The following is a 24,023-nucleotide window of genomic DNA, read 5'->3' as shown; positions in this document are numbered from 1 at the left end:
GAATTTTCTGTTCAATCACCGTCAGAAATGATCTCGAAGTGAAAAGAAATGAAGCGCCCTCTTAAATTTTGCAGAATCAGTAAGTTCAAGACAGAACCAACACATGTAGAGACTTATTCTTCCGTGGACTGTTATATACAAATAAAAGGAATTTGCCAACTTCATTAGCAAACATTTTATGATATAGCACTTTAAAAACAAAAAAAAAAAGAAAAACTCTCGTTAGGATTCTTGTAAAGTCTCCTTTATGATAAACATAATAATGCGCAAAGTACCGGTATGTTTTCATAATACAATAGAACCCCTCTCGTCTGCTCTCGGCTGGTCCGACACTCCGGTTGATCCGACCTTGCTCGAGTCGAACTTGTCCCGACTCGTCGATGACTCATGACGCCCAATATCGTTTACTGCCGTCGCGACAATGTTGTTTACTTGCTGTTATCGCATATTCGCTTTAGTGTTCCGTTATCTCTTGTATCGTTTCTTTCGTTTTGCGTGCTTTCTGTACTGTACTGTGCAGTTTTTATTGTTTATTGTACGTTGGTTTTACGACAGTATTATTCTGTGATCGTTACAGTACAGTGTTTTTTTTTAACAAGTCAGGAGTGAAACGTAAACACGTTACTCTTTCATTAAATGAAAAATTAGCAGTGTTACAAAGACTGGATACAATACAGTCATTTTTTACTTCAGAGATTGTTTATTTTACTGTATATCCGATTTTTTTCTTTAGTTTTCTGATAATCCGATCCTTTTTGCGTTCTGACAGTACCACCCAGTCCCAAAGGTGACGGATTAGAGGGGTTCTACTGTATCACTGTATTGGAGTTGTACCCAAAGGAAAATACAAATTTTGGACAGGAAATGTACGGAATAGAACATTTGTCATGATGTCGAAACCAAAGGTAAGTGTTATTATGCTTTTGGGAGAAGTTCTGCAACTGCTGCTTTCTTATTGGTTACTACCTGGTCCCACATGGAAGCAAAATTGATCGAAACCGGGCCAGATCGTCTGACCATCATTCGATCGTGTTTGCTCACCAACAACATGAGAATGATCACCACGCGTAATGTAGTAATAAGCACAATTTGTAGAGAGGTAAAAAGTTATCTCGTTCGGCCTAATGGAAACAAAATGGATTTAAATTAGGCCAGATGGTTTGATCGTCATTTGATTGTGATTGATTAGCTACAATCAGTGTTTGATCATCACGCGTAGTGGCGTAATACGCATACTTTATAGGGAGTCAACAAGTTATCCTCTTAGCCCCCTATGTAAGCATAATTGATCGGATTTGGGACACATTGTTTGATCGTGTCCGATCTCCAACAACTACGATTTGATGCCCAAGCATAACAACGTAAGAGACAAAATTATGTGGAGGAGTTAACAGCTTAATCTGTAAGCGTTCTATTGAATTGAAATTGATCTGAATTCGGGCAGATTGTTTGCAGTGCCGTGTCTTGCGGGGCGAGCAGGAAGACGGAACCGAAGTAAGGGGGCGCAAAATTCGGGAAGAAAAAAGAAAAGAAAAGAAGGAAAGAAGAAAGAGAGAGGAAAAATTACTTGGAATATTTTAGATCAAGAGCAGTATGTTACTCAGGTTAGAAAAATGCATGAAAATATATAAAATAAAAGGAAAAGTAATTTTCAAAAGCTCAAAACCAAGGAAAAGCAGGGTTTATTTTTGAAAATTTTTACGCTTCGTGGCTGGTCTGCCAACCTTACTCATACTCCACTCATACTCAACCTTACTCTGCCACCCATACCAACCTCACCGGTGTATACTCTCGCATCAGGCTCTGATTTTCCACTACATATCACTGATCGTTTCTTTGTCATTTGTTCGCCACGTATACGTACTGATGTAATACGCATAATTATAAAGAGGGATAACAACTACGCTGTTAGTCTCATGGAATCAAACCTCATCGGAACTGAGCTATTCGTGTGATTGTTTTTGATCGCCATGCGTAGTGACGTCATACGCATATGTTTTTAGGCGGCTAACAAATAAGCTGTGTAACTCAAACGATGCTTATTGGCGTTCGATGGCGATTAAACAATCTGGTTTTAGATCAATCACATCAATTTTCCTTCAATGAGACCGAACACGTTCACATAGCTAATTATCCTCGTAAAAATTGATAATGATCCATCAAGTGCTTCTTTAGATTTTTTTGTATCCTGGACGGAAGAACAAATATAGAGGATATTACGTCACTACGAGCGACAATCAAACGCAACAAATGGTCTTACCGGATTCCGATCAATTTTGTTCTTTTCCATGGAAGGCTGACTGGTTAAGTTGTTAGCTACCCAACAAAATTAGCTGTATTATGTCACTGCGGATGGAATTTTGATTGTTGGCGATCGGAATTAGTACTAATCATTCGATCATCGTTTGATTGTTGGCGATCAAACGATGATCGAATGATTTGTACTAATTTCGATCAATTTTATTTTTATGGGTGTAACAGCTTAATTTGTTAAATTCTCTACAAAACTATGAATACTACGTCACTACATATAAATATCAAACTACGACGTTTGAAACCAAACGATGTGGTAAAATTACGAATCATTGAAATTTAGAAAACACAAAATTATGCTTATGAAGTCGCTATGCACGGTGATCAAATGATGATTGTTGGCAATGGAACATGTTCAAACTACCATCAAATAATCTGTCTTAATTGCGATTAATTGTGCTTACATGAGGGGCGAACAAACTAACTTATTAACGTAATAGCCATAATTATGTGTATTTCTTCATTGTGGGTTGCGATCAAACGCTGACTATAGCCGATCAATTGTGATCAAACGATCTTGCTCAATTTCAATCAATTTTATCTTTCCTGGAGCCGAACACATAAACTTGTTAACTAGCTACAAAACAAACTATACCGTACATATTACGTCACTACGCCTGGTGATCATACGCCGATTGTTGGCAGTCTAACGCGATCAAACAACGGTCAAATGATCTGGCCTAAGTTCGATCAATTTTACTTCCATCGAGGGGCTAACAGGTTAACTTCTTACTCCCCGCAGAAGTATGCATATTACGTCAGTACATGTGGTCATCTAATTGGTTGGCAATCAAAGGATCAGGTCCATTTCAGACTAATTTCGTTTCCAGTGAGGCTAACATGTCACCGGTGGTTTCTTGCTATTTTAACAATGGTTTGGGTTTTCGTATGTTTCGACAACGTCAACACGGAAAGATCAGCTAAAAGATATTTAGCCACATCGGAGAAGTAATGTTAATGTTCTTTTTTTATGGAAGAATATGTGACTCATTTTTATTTTTACATAATCAGTTATATCAAAACCCTAAAATGTAACTCAAATCACTTTTTAAAGTAGCATTCAATTTAAATTTGAATTTGTTAAACTATGAAGAAATTCTAGCGGAGCATGTCCATTGACGTAGACCAAATAATAATTTACTTTATGTGCGAGAATGTACTGTATGTTTGTCCATTTGCTAAATTTTATTACTGGAAATCAAGTGACCAAAACATTGAATATTAGAAGTATTAGGTAGTCTAGAAAGGATTTTGCAATTGCGCACATGATGAAGTTAGTATCATAAATCTCAAGGTATATGAGTCACGGCAGGGAACAAACTCCACTTGACAACTGAAAGCAGTGTTTCATCCAGGCATACTTTTGGGGGCACACTGCCCCCGAACTCTGAGAGAGCCCCTTCGGAGGTGACCAAAATAATACGTCTATAATAATATAAATAAATAAAATAGTACCAGCAGTGTCCCCCCCCCAGAACATTTTTCTGAAAGAACGATTGACTGAAAGTAGATGCGCAAGTAGTGTTGGAATTATTATAATCAGATATAAAGTATTCCTCTATGAAGATGAGTGAAGTTTCTGCGAAACATCATAAAGTATAAGACATGAATTGAAGCTGTCCTCATCAACAGTGCTTGATTGAAGTATTTATTGTAGGGAAGTGTCTCTTGGCTGGACGATAAGAACATGAACGAACATTTGTTTTAACGCAAATAGACGAAGCTAAATTTGGGAAAAGAAAATTCAATAAATTGCGACAAGCGGACGGTAAATTGGTATTCAGTGGCGTGTAACGTGGTCCGAAAGGATTTTTTTTTTTGCGTTGGCAGTACCGAGAAAAGACCAAGAAACGTTACTGAACATAATAAGAGATCGAATATCCTCACGAACAACAATCATTCCAGACTGTTTTATGTCTTATAACTGTCTCAATGATAAAGATTTCAGGCACCTTTGAGTGAACCACAGTATAGCATTTGTACGTATAGAAATACATGAAAGAAATCACGAGATTTCAGATGGGGAAGTGTTGTCCGTCCGTCCACACTCAAAGAATCGATTGGAGTTGGCGAGATATAGATATATATACTAGATGACTATGTTTGTGAGTTCATTACTCTCGAACCACCAGACCGATTTTGATCAAATTTTCAACATAGATGATGTTAGAGATGCAAAAAAGCCGTCTTTTTTTGAATCGATGTTTTTTTCACATAAAAGCCGCCCTTTTTGGGAAAAAAACGAGAATTTTGAAAATTTTGGCTTTTTCATTTTCATGATTTTTCTATCTAAATATATTTCTAGTATATTGTATAGTTAAATAAGAATTCCATGACCTAAATGCGGCGATAAGACTGCCGAAAGACGGCGATAAGACGGCGATATCCTGCAACACAGCCACTTCCCAGCAGAATGGAAGGAAGCCCGCCTAACGATGATCCCAAAGGCAAAAGGAACCAGAACGGAATTGAAAAACTATCGTCCCATCAGTCTCCTCTCTCACCTCAGCAAAGTGGTAGAGAGGGTAATCCAACATAGACTCCTGACACATGTGAAGAACCAAGATCTACTGCCATCTCACCAATTCGGTTTCCGATCAGGACATAGCACGACACTCCAGCTAGTCCGAGTCGTAGACCACATCACACATAAGTTCAATGAAGGAGGCCACACCCTAGGACTCTTTCTCGACATCGAGAAGGCCTTTGACAGGGTGTGGCACCAGGAACTTCTACACAAGCTTCATCAGGCGGGCTTCCCAACTTACCAAACCAAAATCATACAGAGTTACCTAACCGGGAGAAGATTCAGAGTCTCACACCTGGGACACACATCTGACTCCAGACCGATTGAAGCAGGAGTGCCGCAGGGGTCGTGCTTATCGCCACTGTTGTACTCACTCTACACAGCTGATATACCAACCACACACTCCACAATGGTGGCCACCTATGCGGATGACACGGCGATTTTTGCTAGCAATCACAACCATCGCTACGCAGAAGTCGCCATGCAACGCCACATCAATCAGCTGGAGGAGTGGACACGCCGCTGGAAAACTAAGATAAACCCCACAAAGACAACACTTGTGGATTTCACGAGGAAAACAAAGAAGAAGACCTACAGGCTCACCTGGTCAGGCACACCGCTTACTCTCCAGAATGAAGCAAAATACCTGGGAGTAACCCTGGACTACAAACTTACGTTCGCCAGACACATCTCCAACACCGCCGACAGAGCAGCTCAAAAAGTCCAATGGCTACTACCAATTCTCCTGAGCCCGCAGTTCGAACTCAACACCAGAAGGAACATCTACTCCACCTTCATCAGACCGACGCTACTGTATGCACACCCCGCATGGGAGTATGCGGCTGCAATTCACCATCGAACTCTCCAGACAATCCAAAACCGAGCAGCAAGGGCTATTACGGGTCACTCACGAGACAAATGTATAGCCCAAATCCACGAAGACCTGGAGCTACCACTACTCAGTGAAACAAGAGGCATTCTATCCAGACGATTCTGGCAAGCAGTAGAACAGCACGACAAACAGCTAGTGGCAAACATAGGCACTGGAGACCCGCGACGACGAGTCTACAGAATGCCGCGCCCGCCGTAAAGCAACAAAACTAATAAGAAAAGAGAGCCAGCGACAGTTGCGGTTCTTCAAAAATAATACGAGCGAAATTAAAAGTCAATAAAAACAATTCAAAACAGATGGAAGGCAAGGGCATATGCCCGGAACTTCGTTCACTCAAAACCGCCACTACAAACGAAACGAAACGAAATATACTATTCGTATTTCGATTCCCTCAGAAAACCTATGTTAAAGCTGTAGGTCCACGCATCATTTACCCTCTGTGTTGAAAGGGACTCGGAACCAACCAAACACTACACATTTTTAAATAAACAAACAACAGAAGCACAAAGATAACACAATGTACTTTATTGAGATCAAAATTTCTATTATAATTCGCATCTTTAAAATTCCCTATTTATCTTTAGGTTCCAATAATGTATTGAAGACAGAGGCTTTCATTGCGCAATTTGCTGATAGCAATGCAACGTAAAAAGCAATAAGCAATTCTAACTGATATGCTTATTATCGTAAATTAAGATATAATTGTTGCGTTGACGAAAACTCTACTGAATAAGGCCAAGAGAGACAACGAAGAATTTTTTTCTAAGATCTGTGATTTGTAACGACTTTCATTGTCTTCCATTCTATATGGGGGCACGGTTGTTCAGTGATACAGCGTTTATTTCTGATTGGTGTCAGAAAGTGTATAAATTTTGGTGCAATGGAAGGAACAAGAATCCCACGGATAAAGAAATTTCAGATATTTCTTTTGTACTGTTTGTTAACTGATCTTCGAACGTGACTAACTGCTATGTGATTGTCAATCAAACGATCTGTCTCGATTTCTACGCATCGCTTCACACATTGGCTGTCAGCTATAGAAAATTATCTTAAACGCTCGCATGAATACAATATTTTTCTTCTGAGTGTGAGTGGGCCAGTGTTTACGTCACTGCAAGCTTAGATTGCCCACAACTTTAGGTTATAATGTGTAGACCATGCTCCTCATTCACCATATCTAACTTTTTTAGGCTACTGCGTATTCCCCAAACTCAAACAAAACTTGAAAATACACTATTATGTATCTAATAAGCAAGTGATTAGTGTTACAGAACTGTGGTGCGAGAAACAGTCTTTAGACTTTTTTTTTGAAAAAAAAAAACTGTTTCACAAACATTGGAGCATCGTGCAAAGAAGCGTATTGACCTTCAGGAGGAGTATGTTGAATAATTATAAACTTTCGTTATTTCACGTGCACTCCTTCTGGGTTGGGTATTTCAGCATATTCTCGTAAATGTCTCGAGAAAGGCATTATTACCTGGAATGTACTTTCATAAAATCACTGCCCGACGAGAGTTTTATTGTCTCAACATCTGCCGTCGGGTTGCGACTTTGAAACCTCTGATCCAGATACGTCATTTCACACTTAGCTTGGTGCGGGGGGGTGGGGGGCAAGAGCACCACCGACATAAGACTTTCACGTTTTGTACTAGTATATTAGTAGGCAATTTATTAAAGTATATATAATCCTCAAACTTTGGGGGGGCAATTGCCCCCTCCTGTCCCCCTAAATGACGCCCCTGCTCTGATCACCGGAACTAATTGTGCACTTGAACCATATATACACATATACAGTACATACAGTTGGCATTAAAGCTGTCTATTAGGAATAAATTGCGAATAAGTGCGGAAAGTAGTTGCCGGAATTATAAAACATGTACTACTTTTGATCAGGAGACTGATATCGACCGCCCCACTTTTCGAATAACAGTCTCAACTTTATACGGAGACGTAAAGAAGCCTGCTTCGGACTGCCTACTTCCTACTGTTTAAAAGACATGTGTGACTGTGTAGTGACAAAAATTACTGTCACTTGATCATATGCACGTTGATAGGTGATCAGATCAGGTCCATAGCTTGTGAGGAGGCGTGAGACAACTGCCCTCTCGTTCAACATGGACTAACATCAAGATAATTTGTTCGTATTCCATACGATACGATACGATACGACCTTTGCGTAAATGAGACGTGGAATATGTTCGCCATATTCCAATAGTAACACACACAAAAAATCTCTTAGATGAAACATAAAATATGATAGGAACTCATATCTGTAAAATGTCTACTATTAGAGCCGCTAAAACAATATATAAGGCTTTAAGTTGTACCAAATGTTGTACCAATGAAGTTAACTTGTGAAGCAAGAAATGAGCCCCAGATACCATTTCTAGAAATGAAAATAATCTAAAAATACAACAAACACTGTTGCTGTCCCATCTGCACACAATATATTTTCGTGAAATGAAGCACAAATGTAACTTGAACCCTAGTCCAATAAAATAAGAACAAATAAATAAAACTCACTAGAAGTGTTAAAAGTGTTTTTTTTTTTTTTTTTTTTTTTTTTTTTTTTTTTTTTTAGGTTTTAAGTTTTAAGAGGGTCTAAATTTCATATTTCATATTTTAGTAGGGGCCCAATTTCATATTATCTTGTGAGGCAACTATTTTAATGCTTGTTCCGTAACTCGAAGTAGGTTTGCTGTTACGGAACTGGATCAGGTGCAGCAGCTTGAGACAGATGTTGTACCTTAACCACTCAGTCTTCCAAGGTGCCAATGCATCAACATATAGCCAGACATACCGATATTCAAGCGCCGTTTACGGAACTTCAAAATTAAATTTAGCCTGATTAAATGGGTCATTTTGTCCCTGCTTAATCTTAGCCCTAGAAACATTGATGCATAACTGAATCGATAAATGATTTGGAATTTATAATTAATCATTTGAGATGGCGATTTAAATTAGTTTTTGTTCAGAGACACAAGAACAACTGAAAAAATACACAATTTTCAAATTAAAATTGTATTATATTGCAACAATTACAAAGATTAAAAGCAAATGACGCTCATGAACCAAACAAGTCCTCCTCATGAAGGTTTTCTGTTATATATTACACTCGTCCTGAGCAGAACGATACGTTATGTATTTATATACCACGCTTGTTGCGTATTTTTGAATCAGAGTAAGTAGTCTACAACCAACTTTAATACTAAAGAATATTGATTATTCTTAGTTTGCATTATAAAGTCGGTTTTCAGCAACGAAGCTGTGAAATTACAATATAACACAGAACATTAAATAATACCAGTTCCACCGGGAATCTACCCTGAATCTCCTCTGCTAACAATATCCCGACGAGAGAGGCCAGAGGTAACTTTTAGTGTCAAATAAAATAAACAAAATATGTCATAACAGTTTAATAACTTTAAGAAATATTATCGTAGTACATGTTTTTTTTAACGAAAGGGAGTAAATCATTCCTCATTTTTGAACAGCTGTAATTATGTACAGGAAGTAACAATATGATACTATGTTACAAGTAATTGATATTGCCCACACGCATTAACCCAGGCAATATGAATGTAAGCAATCAATTCACTGTTTCTGCTATTATAAATTGCTCATCTAACAGGGAACAATTCAGTGGTATTACAACAAATAATAACCTACGATATAAACCATGCTATTTAATCTACATTGAATCACTCATAATCCATATGTAATTTGTAAGATAATTTCCTTACCTCGTAACTAATTAATAGAAGATAATTCTGTATTATGAATATCAACAAACCAATTATACATCAATTTTTCATATACTTAATCCGAATTTTCTTTTTCTTCCTATATAATATAAATTTAAATAGTACTTTTCACCCTTTCAAGTAATCATTTCCCTACACAATCAAGCCATAAGTCATAAAGATCATATTGTATCAAAATCGAATAATTTATACAATAATAGTCATGGATACTATTCTTTATCATGTTATGTATAGGCGTAAACTTCGAAGTTGTGATGACTCTATGAATTTTGTTTTGGACAAATTTTAATCTCTAAACAAAATATACGCCAAACATCTATTACATATTTTGATGAAATTATAGCGGAATTTTATCACATTATGACATGTAAATTGTACGAACTTTAAGGTTATCTTTAACCTTCTTACTTACTAACTGATTTCAATCCGAGACAATATACTTTTTTTTCGAATGCTTGCAAAGAAGTATTCATATTTTGTTGAAATCGGATAAATTTTATGGAAATTATCTTCGAATTTAAAGTTGGATTAATGTTTAGACAGAAACACAAATATTTGTTAAATCAAATGGTTGAGAATGGAACACAGGTAGCCTACTTCCTTCTTAGCACATTTATATTAGTTGTTTATTGTTGGGCTGGGCAAAAAATTATTTCACATATATACTTATTCTTAAGGAATTTGGTTTACCAAAACTCCTACACACATGTACATACACACACACACACACGCAGATATATACCGATAATACCGATATATAAACTGATAATACCGACAACGTTTGTTAGGTGATTCCTGACACCAAGATAAGACGAAAAGTATAGACAAACCTGGGAAGACAAATGTTTTCTTTCGGAGTTATTAGGCTGCCGAAAACATGAGAAAATGAAGTTCAATGGTCTATAGCTCCAAAACTATGGAACTTAGTGTAGTCGAGTCAAGCCGTTTACTTAGGAACTAATATGTGGGCTATCCAAAAATACATATTTCAGAATCCTACGATACTTACGCAACAATTTTCGTGGAGATAGTTTGGCTAAGGGTATATAATTTCAAGTACATAGCAACTTCCAGTAGTACTTAATAGACCTACTGTGCGATATTAAATGGAGTTTGTAATTCAGTGATATGGCCAATTGACTCTGTTGTCCAAACTAACTTTCTTCGAAATTGGAAGTGTGTCTTACATAATTGAACAATTTTACAGCCGACTACAAATATATTAAACGAACCACTGGCTTTTTTGCAATAAGATGAAAGAACATGCCATATATTTCACCTTTCATTGGCAGGTGTTCATGAAATATTTTAAGAAGAACGAACTATTTGAAAGGTATTCTGACTTCTGAGTTGTCCATGCGAGGTTTTCATTAAAAAAATAAGTTAAAAATGTATTACAATAACACATACTCGTAAACCTTAAAGAAACTATTATGAACATTATCAGGACAACTTGTTAAATGATAGACAGTTTCAAGAAACATCTAATTGTTACCAAATCTTCAATATAATAATTGTATTATTATTGTATAGTGCTTAAGTCTTGGGTTAGTTTATCGTGGCATATCTTGTTTAAAGTCGCTTACGCTTGCATCAATAATAGTTCACCAATAACAATAAACTGTCGAATGTAAAAGAAAGCATTAACTTACATAGAATCCTCCTGGGAACGGTGGTGTGGGATTGTAATCTTTCTCTCTTGCAGACGAGATAGTGTGGTGGGAAACGGCCTATACTGAGACTTTATCTTGCAAACTAGTCTTCAACCTCCATACTTCTTTTATAATCCAGTATCAACTGAAGAACAGCTAAACGTTCAACTGATTTTCGGAAAAATTATAAGGATAACGTTCAACCAATCAGAAGAACCTTCATCCTACAGAAGATTGGAACGCTCTACAAATCAGATAAAACTGCATCCTACAGGAGAGCTAAACTAATCATATGGATCTTTATCCTGCTTTAGAGTTATACTTTCAACTAACAAGTTCAACCTTCATCCTACTTTAGAGTTACACTTTTCAACCAGCCAGTTAAAGCTTCATAATACAGATGAGCTAAATGTTTAATCTAAAACATGGATATCCTTACGTTCATCTAAGTTGTGGATGCAGCTCAGCTGCATTCAATTTTTGGTGGAACGTTACTGATTTATTTTTACAGTGTGTGCACCTGCCTAAAATACCGGATTAAAGCTCTTGATGTGGTTAGGAGTCGGTGTTAATGATAGTTAAAGTCTTGAATAACCGTGATGTTACATAACGATTCATTGAATCGAACCCGGGACTATATAAACTAAATATGTATATGTGATAATCTTTCGGCTACTTGTTTCGTAATAAATGTGATTGCTTACTTATGTTGTTATGCAAGTCATTGAAAAATATTTACTATTTATGATAAGAAATGACAGACCTCGCACCAAAACTACCTGTCCGAAATCTCAAGTCAAAATTAAAAAATATATTAAATTCATAATCGAAACCGACTAATATAACAGTACCGTGCGTTGGGAGGGTACGAGCTGGGCGACGGCCTTGAGAGTCAAAGTAAGGGGCGCAAAATTCGGCAGGGAAAAAGAAAACATATGTATATAAAAATGGAAGAAAAGAAGTAATAAAAAGTGTTCAAAATCAAGAAAAAGCAAGGTTTATTTTTGAAAATTTCATTACGCTTCGCGCCAGCCATGCTGGCGCTTCGCGGCTGGTATGTTGACCTCACTCATATGTATAGGGGTGTCGTCGTATATTCTCGCCTCAGGTACTGCTTTTCCACGGCAGGGTACTATCATATAATATTAATATATATTGAAACAAGATACATTTTATTAACACTTTAACGGATCGTTTCTCAACCAACGTCACAGGAAACATGGAAAATTTAAAATTTTAAGTATACTTTAATAAAAGTAAAATTAGGAAAATGAGAGATAGTTTGAACGTCTGAAAATCAAGTTGCGTTCTGATAGTTTATAGTAATACTTCAGGTAGTAAATAAATAATGTTACTTAAAGAGGGGTCTCACACCTGGAAACCACATAAAATTATTTCTATCATAGTGCAACCCAAACTAAAAGTACTTCCTTGGGAAGAATAAAATGACAAATAACTTTTAGTTTGCGATGGTAAATTTCAGTAACAAATCATTTTGAACATTGACAAGTTTGATCTTCATTTAATACTTCCAAATCATGAAAACAGTATACGACATAAATCGAGAACTTGACGTAATTTTAATTATTCTCGTGTACTTGATTGATTTTTAACGTTTCTTCTCAGCAGTAATGCAATATGAGACCACGAACTCCCACATATGCACAAACCAGGTATCAAACCGGATTTTTCTGCTCCAAAGATATTATTTAATAATGTTTATCCACTATAGGACTAATTTTGAATATTTCTTGAAAAGTATTCTGGAATGATTCTTGGTCGTTCGCGTTGAACAGGGTGAATGGAGTATGAACGATATTATTGAATACAATAATCCTAAATAGAATTTTTAACAGAAAATATAACTTAACTAAAAACAATTCCAGTTTAGGTTTCAAGAACATTTGAATTTACTTTATGATTCTGTATTCAAATTCATGTGCTTTAGTGACCCGATGCTCACAAGTTGTAACGGACTTAGCATGCTAAAGAACTGAAATATTTAGGACATTATGAATCTAGTCAACGGTTTTATGGGAACCGATAATAGTCGGAGTAATTAATTCAAATACTCGTATATCGAAACAAACTCAATTCCGGACATCAGTGGTTATGTTATGTATATATGAAGGAATAAAAATCTGTCGGAAGACACTTGATCAGAGATCATGAACCCCTGGAATGATATAATTAAAACGGCTTAGTGTCGAGATACATAGGTTCGTTTTTTTAAATGATCTTATCTCCATTACTATTCATATATTATGATGTGTCAACACACATTTAAAAGATTATGTATTAAGCTATAAAAAATCCAATACTTTCTTTCGTAACAGGAACGATTAATTTGGAAATTTGGAATGGGCGGAGAACACTGGTTAACATTTTAGAAAAACGCACTCTGAGACGATTTTAACGGTATTTTTTGCTACATTTGGGTAACGTGTATTTTAAGAGATAATAAAACCCTGCTGAACATGAATCAGAATTTCCATACCGAATTTTGCTTGCTTATGGTAGGCATATAAGATGGCGGAATTAAGTAACAGCAATGATATCTTTGACCTCAAAACGTAGGAAGCGATATAATATGCTTTAATATCCAATACATTTTTATTTCTCATTGCATTTGGTCATTATCTTGACTTTCATAGTGGTTTGAGCTACTTATGGTGGTCGGATAGCAATTAAGGGGAGACAAATACCTCTCGACCCTGAAAACTTAGGAAATAATTTATCATACGGCAATATGTGTCTCTATCTTCAAAAATAAATTCGTGCAGCAGTTTGGCCAGCAGTTTGGATGTCAGCTACAAGCAAAACCAAATTCAACTTTAAAAACTTCAGATTAATGTTCGGCAGGGTCTCATTATCACTCAAAGTAAGTACATATTCCCTCGCATTACCTCAAAGGGTATTGTTAAAGATGTTACATTTCTTCATCTAGAAACAAACACTGGACTGAAATAAGGTAAACATAAAATTAATCTGAGATTATAATATGTATTTAACCTTGGCAGAAATTTTGAATTCACAAACTTAAACTATACTTATCTCAGCTTCACTTTCTCCCGTAAACTATAAGAAACATAATGAATATATACATTCAGCACCTACTGCTTTATGCGACAACAAAGAAATAGATCACAAACTAATTCAAGTTAGTCTACCAAGTGACAAAGTGCAGCACCTACCGTGAAGCCTCCACACCGAACCATATTTTTTTTTTAAATTGTAGTGAACGCCCTTTCCCACCGACAACCATTGCCCCGTTCTCTCCTAAAATTTAGACAGCATTTACGTGAAACGTTAATCAGTATATTACACTTTCAAATTAGTATAGCTATAACTTCTTGATCGTTCGTGTTACAAATGCACGAAAGTGTTACTGAACCTATTTCGTAGCTTAGTTCACGAACTGGCAAAGGGTTGCTAATGGAGATATATGATCATTTAAATGAAGTCATACTTCTCGACAAGGCGGCCATTTTCATGAAGTAACCACATGGATTCATGACCAATGATCAAGGCAGTTTTCTATTCTTTCATATGTGCAAAAGTACTGTAAACATATTATACTGGTGACCGGAAGTAAAATACTTTTACGTTAATTCTACTAACTATAAGGAAATATAAGAATGTGTTTAATGAGAAAGTGAAAGAAAACGGGATATTCGGAGAGATGTCTGTCGAACAGGATGTTGTGTACATCATGGCCTGGGATGCATCCAGAAATCTTTCGCATCGGAGATCAATGCTTCTCCTGTGATCTACTCTGGTCAAAATTTAAAATCATTATTTTTGTGGATGTTCTTCTTTGTTCCTTAATCGGAAAATTTGATCACATTATCACGAGCAATCGAAATTATCTCCTAATGCTACCCGTAGTTTGCGAATGATAACACAGATATGAATTCTACGTAAATCTTTCTCACCATCAATCTCAAATCAATAGTCCTTCTTTGTTTCTTGTGTTCTCTATCCTTGTTCTAAATCTCTCTTTACTCCTATATACAGAAATAAGCTAATTGAAACTGAGGACGACATTTTTTGCTATGCATAACGTACATACGATGTTTTGCTATTCGAAATTTTTGATATACAGAATACAAAATTTCTACTTGTAAGGATTTGGGAAATTCGAAGCAATTAAAGTGGAAGAATGGGAATTAGATTACTTCAACAATTCTACAAAATGGCAAGAAATATGATAAATATCAACATCTGGTACACAAAATGAGGATACACAATTTGCTTGCACAAACATTGGAAATGTCATACAAAGAGTGAGAATCGGGAACTGTTAAGGAGAATAGATTATTCTTCTGAAGCAATGAAATTTTGTATATGTAAAGATACTGCGCACACAAAACACATTTCGGATTTACCCGTACAGAATAAGGGATTTTTAACCTAAAAGCTGCAACAGAATTTGAATATATTTAAACAACTGTGAGGCCAATATTATAAATAATCCTAAGACTTTCTGGGCGTATGTTAAGAATAAAAAGAGTAATTCGGGAAGTAATATCTTTCATTATGATGGTCAAACTTTGAGTGACGATGCTGATATTGCAGACGCGTTTATGGCAAATTTTCAAGTGACACACAATAAATCGAGCTACAATCTTATTCCTGCGGAGCAACACAATAATTCGGAAATCCTGGACAAATTAAACATTAACTTTATAGAAATCGAAGATGTGGAGAATGCTATTAAGAAACTTAAACCACGGTCATCTTGTGGACCGGACAAAATACCACCATATATCATTAAAGGCTGCTCAGAAATACTGAAACATCCCCTACAAGTTATTTTTAATAAGTCAATAGCTTCTTCTACATTTCCTACGAAATGGAAGATTGGTGACGTCTGTCCCATTCCCAAAACAGGCTGTCCTACAGACCAAATAAAAAATTATCGACCGGTAACCCTACTATCTGCCCCATCTAAGATATTTGAAATTATCATATACGAAAAAATTTACTCACATGTACGGTCAGTAATATCTTCCTTTCAACATGGTTTCATGCCAAAGAGGTCAACCGTAATAATCTCTCAGAACTTACACATTTTATAGCTAATCAAGTTGATAAAAAGGAACAGGTAGATGTAATTTATACAGATTTCTCCAAGGCGTTCGACGTAATTAATCACGATATACTTCTAAGCAAACTTGTGACTTTCAATTTTTCACAAAATCTTCAACAACTTATAGCATCCTATCTTTACCAACGGAAACATCGCGTTCGATACAAGAATATTTTAACTAAGGAATATGTCGTAGACTCTGGTGTGCCTCAGGGATCGAACTTAGGACCTCTGTTATTTATACTATTTGTTAACGATTTACCATCTGTAATAACATCTTCTCACAAACTTTTGTTTGCTGACGATCTAAAAATCTATCGCAGTATCTCCACGGAATTGGACGCAATTTCTTTGCAAAATGACATTAATGCTATTTCCCAATGGTGTGAATCAAACAAGTTGCTACTAAATATTAGAAAATGTAAAGTAGTATCATACACCAGGAAAATAAACTATGTACGCAATATGTATACTATTAATCAAACGCCAATTGAGAGAGTGGATAATGTTACTGATCTTGGAGTCACTCTGCAGTCAAACCTATCTTTCGATATTCATGTCAACAGAGTAATTGGTGAGGCCTTTAGGAATCTTGGCTTTGTGATGATATTAGGAGGTGATTTTTCTAATACTAATGCTCTCAAAACATTATACACTGCCTATGTACGGTCTAAGGTGGAATATGCAGCGATAATATGGGGTTCTAATAGTAAGAAATATATAAATAAAATCGAAAACATTCAAAATAAATTTGTGCGCTTTTTGACATATAAAGAAACAGGTATATATCCAAAATTTGAGAACTACGAAGGTCTTCGAAACAAATATTCATTACAATCTCTTGAAAGCAGAAGAAGTCATTTCATATTATCTTTCTTACATAAAATAATTCATGGTGCAATAGATTCAGAATATTTGTTATCAGAAATAAAAATTCGCGTCCCACATAGAACAACGAGACCCCATAATGACATATTCCATCTTTCAGCGCAAAGGACTAATGCATTAGATGTATCGCCTGTCAGAAAAATGTGTATATTGTATAATAAGATGTTACAAGAACACCCAGATATAGATATTTTTAGTTGCAAACAAAATTTTCATTTTACATAAATTTGTTGTATTCTATATATCGTGCTATTTGTATTTTAACGTATATTTTGCTTTCATATTATTATTTTATATTAGTATGTTATTATATGTGTATTTTAAAGTGTATTAAATACACTTCACAATAAGGGAAAACTATAATTAGGCATTTGCCTGTTGTTTTTCCGAAATAAATAAATAAATAAATACAAAATAGGATAATTTTATGTGTCAAGGATGAGAGAAGGAATTTTGGGACCAGTAGATTGAGGATCGACTTTAATAGTGAGAATAATTCCGAAGTATCAACGAATTAGACCTCGAAAAATAAGAAGTTTTGGAATTATATACCAGAGATCTGAATATATTTCTATTATTATTATTATTATTATTATTATTATTATTATTATTATTATATGCTTCTTTCTTATCAACTGACATTTCAGATAGTATACATAATGTAACTGTACTATACTACCAGTTGAACTTCTTTGTGGCTAAATGGTTAGCGTACGTTGTTTTTGCGTGAGAGACTCTAATTCTATTCCCGGCCAAACCTCATTTGGTTTGGACTCCACGTCGTCTCATATAGCCTAGCTGCTGGAGTGGACGTTAAACTCAAAATCAAATCAAGTAAAATATAACACCACCAAGTATACTGTAGAAAAAAAATCTTCAATGAATTTGACTCTCTTCATGCAGAGGACTGTCATCATCGTGAAGGGAGTGGATATGAGAGGGCAGCTGAATTTATTATTCATCTTATCACTCCTCATTTGTATGTTTTTTGTTTTCCTTCTCAATTGTGAATATCGCTGCTGGACTCCCTTATGGTTGGTGAGAGACTTGATATAGGATGTATAGTGGACGTCTTTCTTTACCAGAGTTGGATGTGCACCATTCCGTTCTAGCTTGTATGTGAAATCAGTGTTTGTTAATTTTTTGTATAAAATCATTAAAAACCAATACAAAGTATAAAAATATGAAATAGAAATTCCGCACTATTTTGTTTCTTTCTTGTTGTGTTTGTAAGTGTTTTGCTTAGGTATTTTTTTAATTGGCAATTAATGTTCGATTGCATTGTTTTGTAGCCAGAGATGCAAGCTTAGTGAACCTCTCATTATCGTTAAGCACGCTGGCTCCACGCTGATCCTAGGTTAGGAAGTGCCCGTGTCTTCAGTGTTCACCTTTTCCCGTTTTGCCTTATGATTCTTATCGCAGGAGACGTCAATCAAAAATTGGTATTTAATGAATTGTAAGGAATTCCCGTTTCGCCTTACAATAATTTTTATACGTTGGTAGCCCTGCTTGAGCAAATGTAAATGTAGTTAAAACATTCAAGAGAAGAATACTTAGAAAATGGAAAGAAACAAGTTTCATTCAGGTCTTGGAATAAACGATCAGAGAGCGTGAGTGGACTGGCAAACTAAGGTACATCATCAAAATTTGACCCACGAATCCGACCATCATGGCTCTCGAATCCGGATTTTCGACATCCTATTGCAATTCATGGCAACAAAGTTGTACCTAATCACCAACAAAACAAAACAAAAAAAAAAAAAAAAACGGCATGTACAAGGTATGGTGTGCGTACGAGTTTGTGTTTTACGTATAATTAAAATACAGATAATTATAGCATAGAATTTTCCTGCTTCGACAAAATCTTTATTAGGATCATCTTTTGGTCAATCGACGATGACATGGGGACGAATATTCCCTTCTTGATTCAAATCGCAGGTTCAAACAAACATGTTTGCTTCGAATTTGCTGCCACTCTCTCAAATTCACGTCGACATTTTTTCATTTCCCTTTACCGGATTCAATTTTTTTCTTTTGTTGTATATGAAAAAAGTAAAATTACGTTTGACACTATCCACCTTACATGTACCTTATTTCTTTTAATCTCAATCACTATAGTTTATTCTCTCTACACAAATAGAATTGAAACTTCTCGAAAACAAGTGAACTTGGATCAGGAGTGCAGAAAAGTTTTGAAAAGTGAAAAATAAATCCTCGTCAACACTGACTACTTATATGTAAAGAAAAAGGACAAATTAAAATGATAGTTCTCATAATTATGTTTCGTTTATTGCATAATGAAAACATTTTTTACAGAAACTCCGATTCGCAAAACTTACCAGCCATCGAACAGTCTGAGCCCAATGTTTATTAGTGTGCAAAAAATTTCAAGCAAAAAATGTACGATTATACTTACAAGGAAGGGTCACGCAGCGGCTCCGCTGAGATCCGAATGAGACAATTGTGTTTGCATTTGATATGTTATAATTAGACGAATCCCAAAGTTATACGTGCCACCGAGCGGAATATCGTGAGTTACAACATATTTTGTAATGTAAAAGTTACGAAAAAATTACATTGTAAAATAATTTGAAACGGGCCATTTGTTCGGAAACGATTGGATAAATGGAAAACTCGGTGAACACGTGTCCCATAATTTTCAAGGGAGTACTTCTGGGGCTAAAAAGTTTTGCCCCAGGGTCCTCTGTAGGGTCCCAGACGGGGTCCAACTCAAAAGTTTCAAATGGCAAGGGGGGTTAAGTCGCACATCGTTTGAAAGCTGTTGTTAAATGAAAGAAGATGGAGCAAGTCTCGACTCTCTACGACAACTCTGTGCAAAATGGCGGAGGGTCAAAATGTAAACAAAAACTTAATTGAAAAGTCCATGGCCACCCCTATAAATCGGAAACGGTGAGACAAATGTGAAAACAGGAAAGGACGTGTGGTATTACTTCCAAAGTACAACGATTTAAGTTAAAACGTCTTGTTCTAGGGCCCTCACAGGGTCCCAGGTGGGGTCCAACTCATAAGTGTCAACCGGCAAGGGGGGGGGGTTAAGTAGCACATCGTTTGAAAGCTGTTGTTAAATGAAAGAAAATGGAGGAAGTCTCGACTCTCTACGACAACCCTGTGCAAAATGGCGGAGGGTCAAAATGTAAACAAAAGCTAAATTGAAAAATCTATGGCCACCTTGAATCCAAGATGGCCGCTTAAAACCTATGTCGAAAGTATAGGCATACAAACTGCTGAAACTAGGAAAACCAAATTGGTATGAATGATGATCAGTAAGAGTAGGTGATGAAAAGATACGAAATGTTCAAAAACGGGACATCTTGTGTTCACAATGACGGATTAATTTATGTATGATACAACCAGGATAGAAGATAAAAGTGAGTATAATAAAGAAATAAGAAATATTCGAAATAGTAAATAAGTTTTTGAAAAAAAATCAATAGGGCCTAGTGCTCTCCATTCTATGCTTCCAATCGTCTGCTTCGGTGGTTAGAGCAGCCGCCTGGTGGTGACAACTTCTGTACTTCGCTTGGATCTCTCACATACCGATGTATTTGAACGGGTCGAATGAATGTTTTTGCCTCAATCACACTTTGCTTGCATGTTTGCACACCTTTTGCACTGCTTCACTTACATAGATATGTTAAACATAGATATTCAGTTGTTAAGTACAATATCCTATGATATTTGTTTCATTTGTACAATTTTGCGTATTCTATATTAAGTCTTGCCGGTTGCATTACATTTTGTATCTGTTCAATATCATTTTGCTATTGTGTACATTCATAACAGTACAAATGTAAATTTCCACTTTTCTCTATTATGTATTTAGGAACAATAGGAATATTAAAGAACAACTGAATTTCGATTCACTTCAACTATTATTTCATTCCGTAATAACACATATATGTTTTGTTCCTAATATACGATCGTCACGGTTCTTTCGATATCATTTACGTGAAAATAATGAATATGCAATGAACACATAACTCTGACTTTCTATTCATAATGCTAAACAAAAGTTGAATATCTTCGGGACTTTTCTAATTTTCTCATAAGTAGTTAATACATAAAGGACTTGCTACACCAGTTAGGTTGAGAGCTCTATTGTAACGTATTCGTGATGGTTATATTTGTATGCCATTAGTTGGTTTGATCACAATGTTTCAAGCAATACTAGATATAAAGCAAAACATTCATTTACAAGATTGGCGAGCAGTACCAACCACGTGCAAATCACTCCAGTACATCGAGATGCGTCAAAGTTTGTTGGTTTGGTCATAATACTCGAAATAACATATTTATATACAAACTCATTTTTCACGCTGGCAGACATAATGGATTATAGATGATACGTCTTTGATATTTTCTGGATATCTACTATTGACCATAAACGTAAATACCACATTTCGCTTCTCCAATTCCAGTGGTTTGAGCTGGACATGGTTCGATAAATAGTGCGGCATTTTGAACACAAGATGTCACTTTTTGAATATTTCGTATCCTCTTGTCACTTATTTTTCCTGATCAGCATTCATACCAAATTTAGCTTTCCTAGCTTCAGCTGTTTGGTATGCCTATACTTTCGACATAGGTTTTAAGCGGCCATCTTGGATTCAAGGTGGCCATAGATTTTTCAATTTAGCTTTTGTTTACATTTTGACCCTCCGCCATTTTGCACAGGGTTGTCGTAGAGAGTCGAGACTTCCTCCATCTTCTTTCATTTAACAACAGCTTTCAAACGATGTGCTACTTAACCCCCCCTTGCCGGTTGACACTTATGAGTTGGACCCCACCTGGGACCCTGTGAGGGCCCTAGAACAAGACGTTTTAACTTAAATCGTTGTACTTTGGAAGTAATACCACACGTCATTTCCTGTTTTCACATTTGTCTCACCGTTTCCGATTTATAGGGGAGGCCATGGACTTTTCAATTAAGTTTTTGTTTACATTTTGACCCTCCGCCATTTTGCACAGAGTTGTCGTAGAGAGTCGAGACTTGCTCCATCTTCTTTCATTTAACAACAGCTTTCAAACGATGTGCGACTTAACCCCCCTTGCCATTTGAAACTTTTGAGTTGGACCCCGTCTGGGACCCTACCGAGGACCCTGGGGCAAAAATTTTTAGCCCCAGAAGTACTCCCTTGAAAATTATGGGACACGTGTTCACCGAGTTTTCCATTTATCCAATCGTTTCCGAACAAATGGCCCGTTTCGAATTATTTTACAATGTAATTTTTTCGTAACTTTTACATTACAAAATATGTTGTAACTCACGATATTCCGCTCGGTGGCACGTATAACTTTGGGATTCGTCTAATTATAACATATCAAATGCAAACACAATTGTCTCATTCGGATCTCAGCGGAGCCGCTGCGTGACCCTTCCTTGTTAGATAGGAAAAAACAAAGAATAAACTTTTTCATAAACCAATGGGTGGATAGTTCTATTTGGCAAAGTTAACATTTAAAAAGAATGGGAGCAACAAGATACTTACAATAGCGATATACTACACACGGTAGCCGGGAAGAGGAATGGTGAACTGGCTCTCCCGCTAAATGGGGTTCGCTTGTTATATGTATGAAGAATGTTTGTAAAATAAAATGAAGTTTTGTTTTTTTAATTGAACAACGCTAAAATGTTAAAATAATTTACCATCTACTGTAATACTCTGATTTGCCAAACTGGATACACAATTGCTAGTTAATTGCGATACTACATATTATATAATGGTGTCTCAGTTTAATCTTATATTTTATTCGTTTTTTTCTCTTTCATTTATGTCCATAGAACGCAAAGTAACTTTCATAAATGATTTTTGATTACTTATTAATAGTTTATAAGTACATTTTGTACAACCTATTATTCTAAATTCACGTACTTGAAAGATCAAAGCCTCAATAAGGTAGAATACCCAACACATAATAATAAATGTGTACAAATCATAAGTATTTTCTGTAATTATTGAAAATAATTATTATTCTTATATATTTTAACCATATTTTATACATTATAATCAAAGTAACCATTCTTTGATTTTTTAAAAATATTGTGCATGGAAAAATTGGAAAAAAATTTATACGATCTACCACTATATGTTGAAAGTATCTGTCTAGAATTAGCGACTAAGGTTACATTTTCAAACAAAATATTTTTATTAGAAATATATACTTTCTTCTTTATGATATTGGCGATTGCCGGGTTGCTAGGTAGGCAACTTCGCTCTTGTCAGTGAGATAAATTATGTAGGTTGAATTACTGAAGCAGTAGTAATCAGAAAATGAAGCTCCTATGGCCATGTTTTTACAACGACATGCTGCGAGACACCAGAAATATAAGTGAAGATAATTAAACATTCGCCTGCGTACTTTGAATTATACACTAAGTAATAAACAGATTTCTCTAATGCAATACTTAGGTACTTTTGGTAATTAGATACATATGAAAGTTAAATGGCACTTTGTATAAAAGTTCTGTACTTCTTGTAGTTACTGTACTTATTGTGTTATATGAATAAACACATCAAATTGTATCTATGAATGTATTGGCAAATCTACCAACATAATGCATATTTTGTTATGCATATTTTGGCGTCCTGCTGCAAATTGTCTACACTTGCAATGGACAATTCTACTTCTTCATGACGTTACGCCCATAGACCTGGCACAGCTGACGATGGATTTCAATTGGCGCTATGCCTTATACATTGAAATATTTTATCACTGCTTGCACTTCACATGCGGCGGGAGCCGGAATAGGAACGTCCATCATCAACCACTGCCACGACGCTACTGATAGCACTAGGGAAGTTCCACTGGCACATACGCCATGCTAGGCTCTTACTCTCTCACGTGCACGCAGTCACTTCCCGCAAGATACAGT

Source organism: Thermobia domestica, chromosome 12 (genome assembly GCF_964235325.1).
Source record: "Thermobia domestica chromosome 12, izTheDome1.hap1.1, whole genome shotgun sequence".
Classification (NCBI taxonomy): Eukaryota; Metazoa; Arthropoda; class Insecta; order Zygentoma; family Lepismatidae; genus Thermobia; species Thermobia domestica.
Note: the sequence above shows the minus strand (reverse complement) of the source record.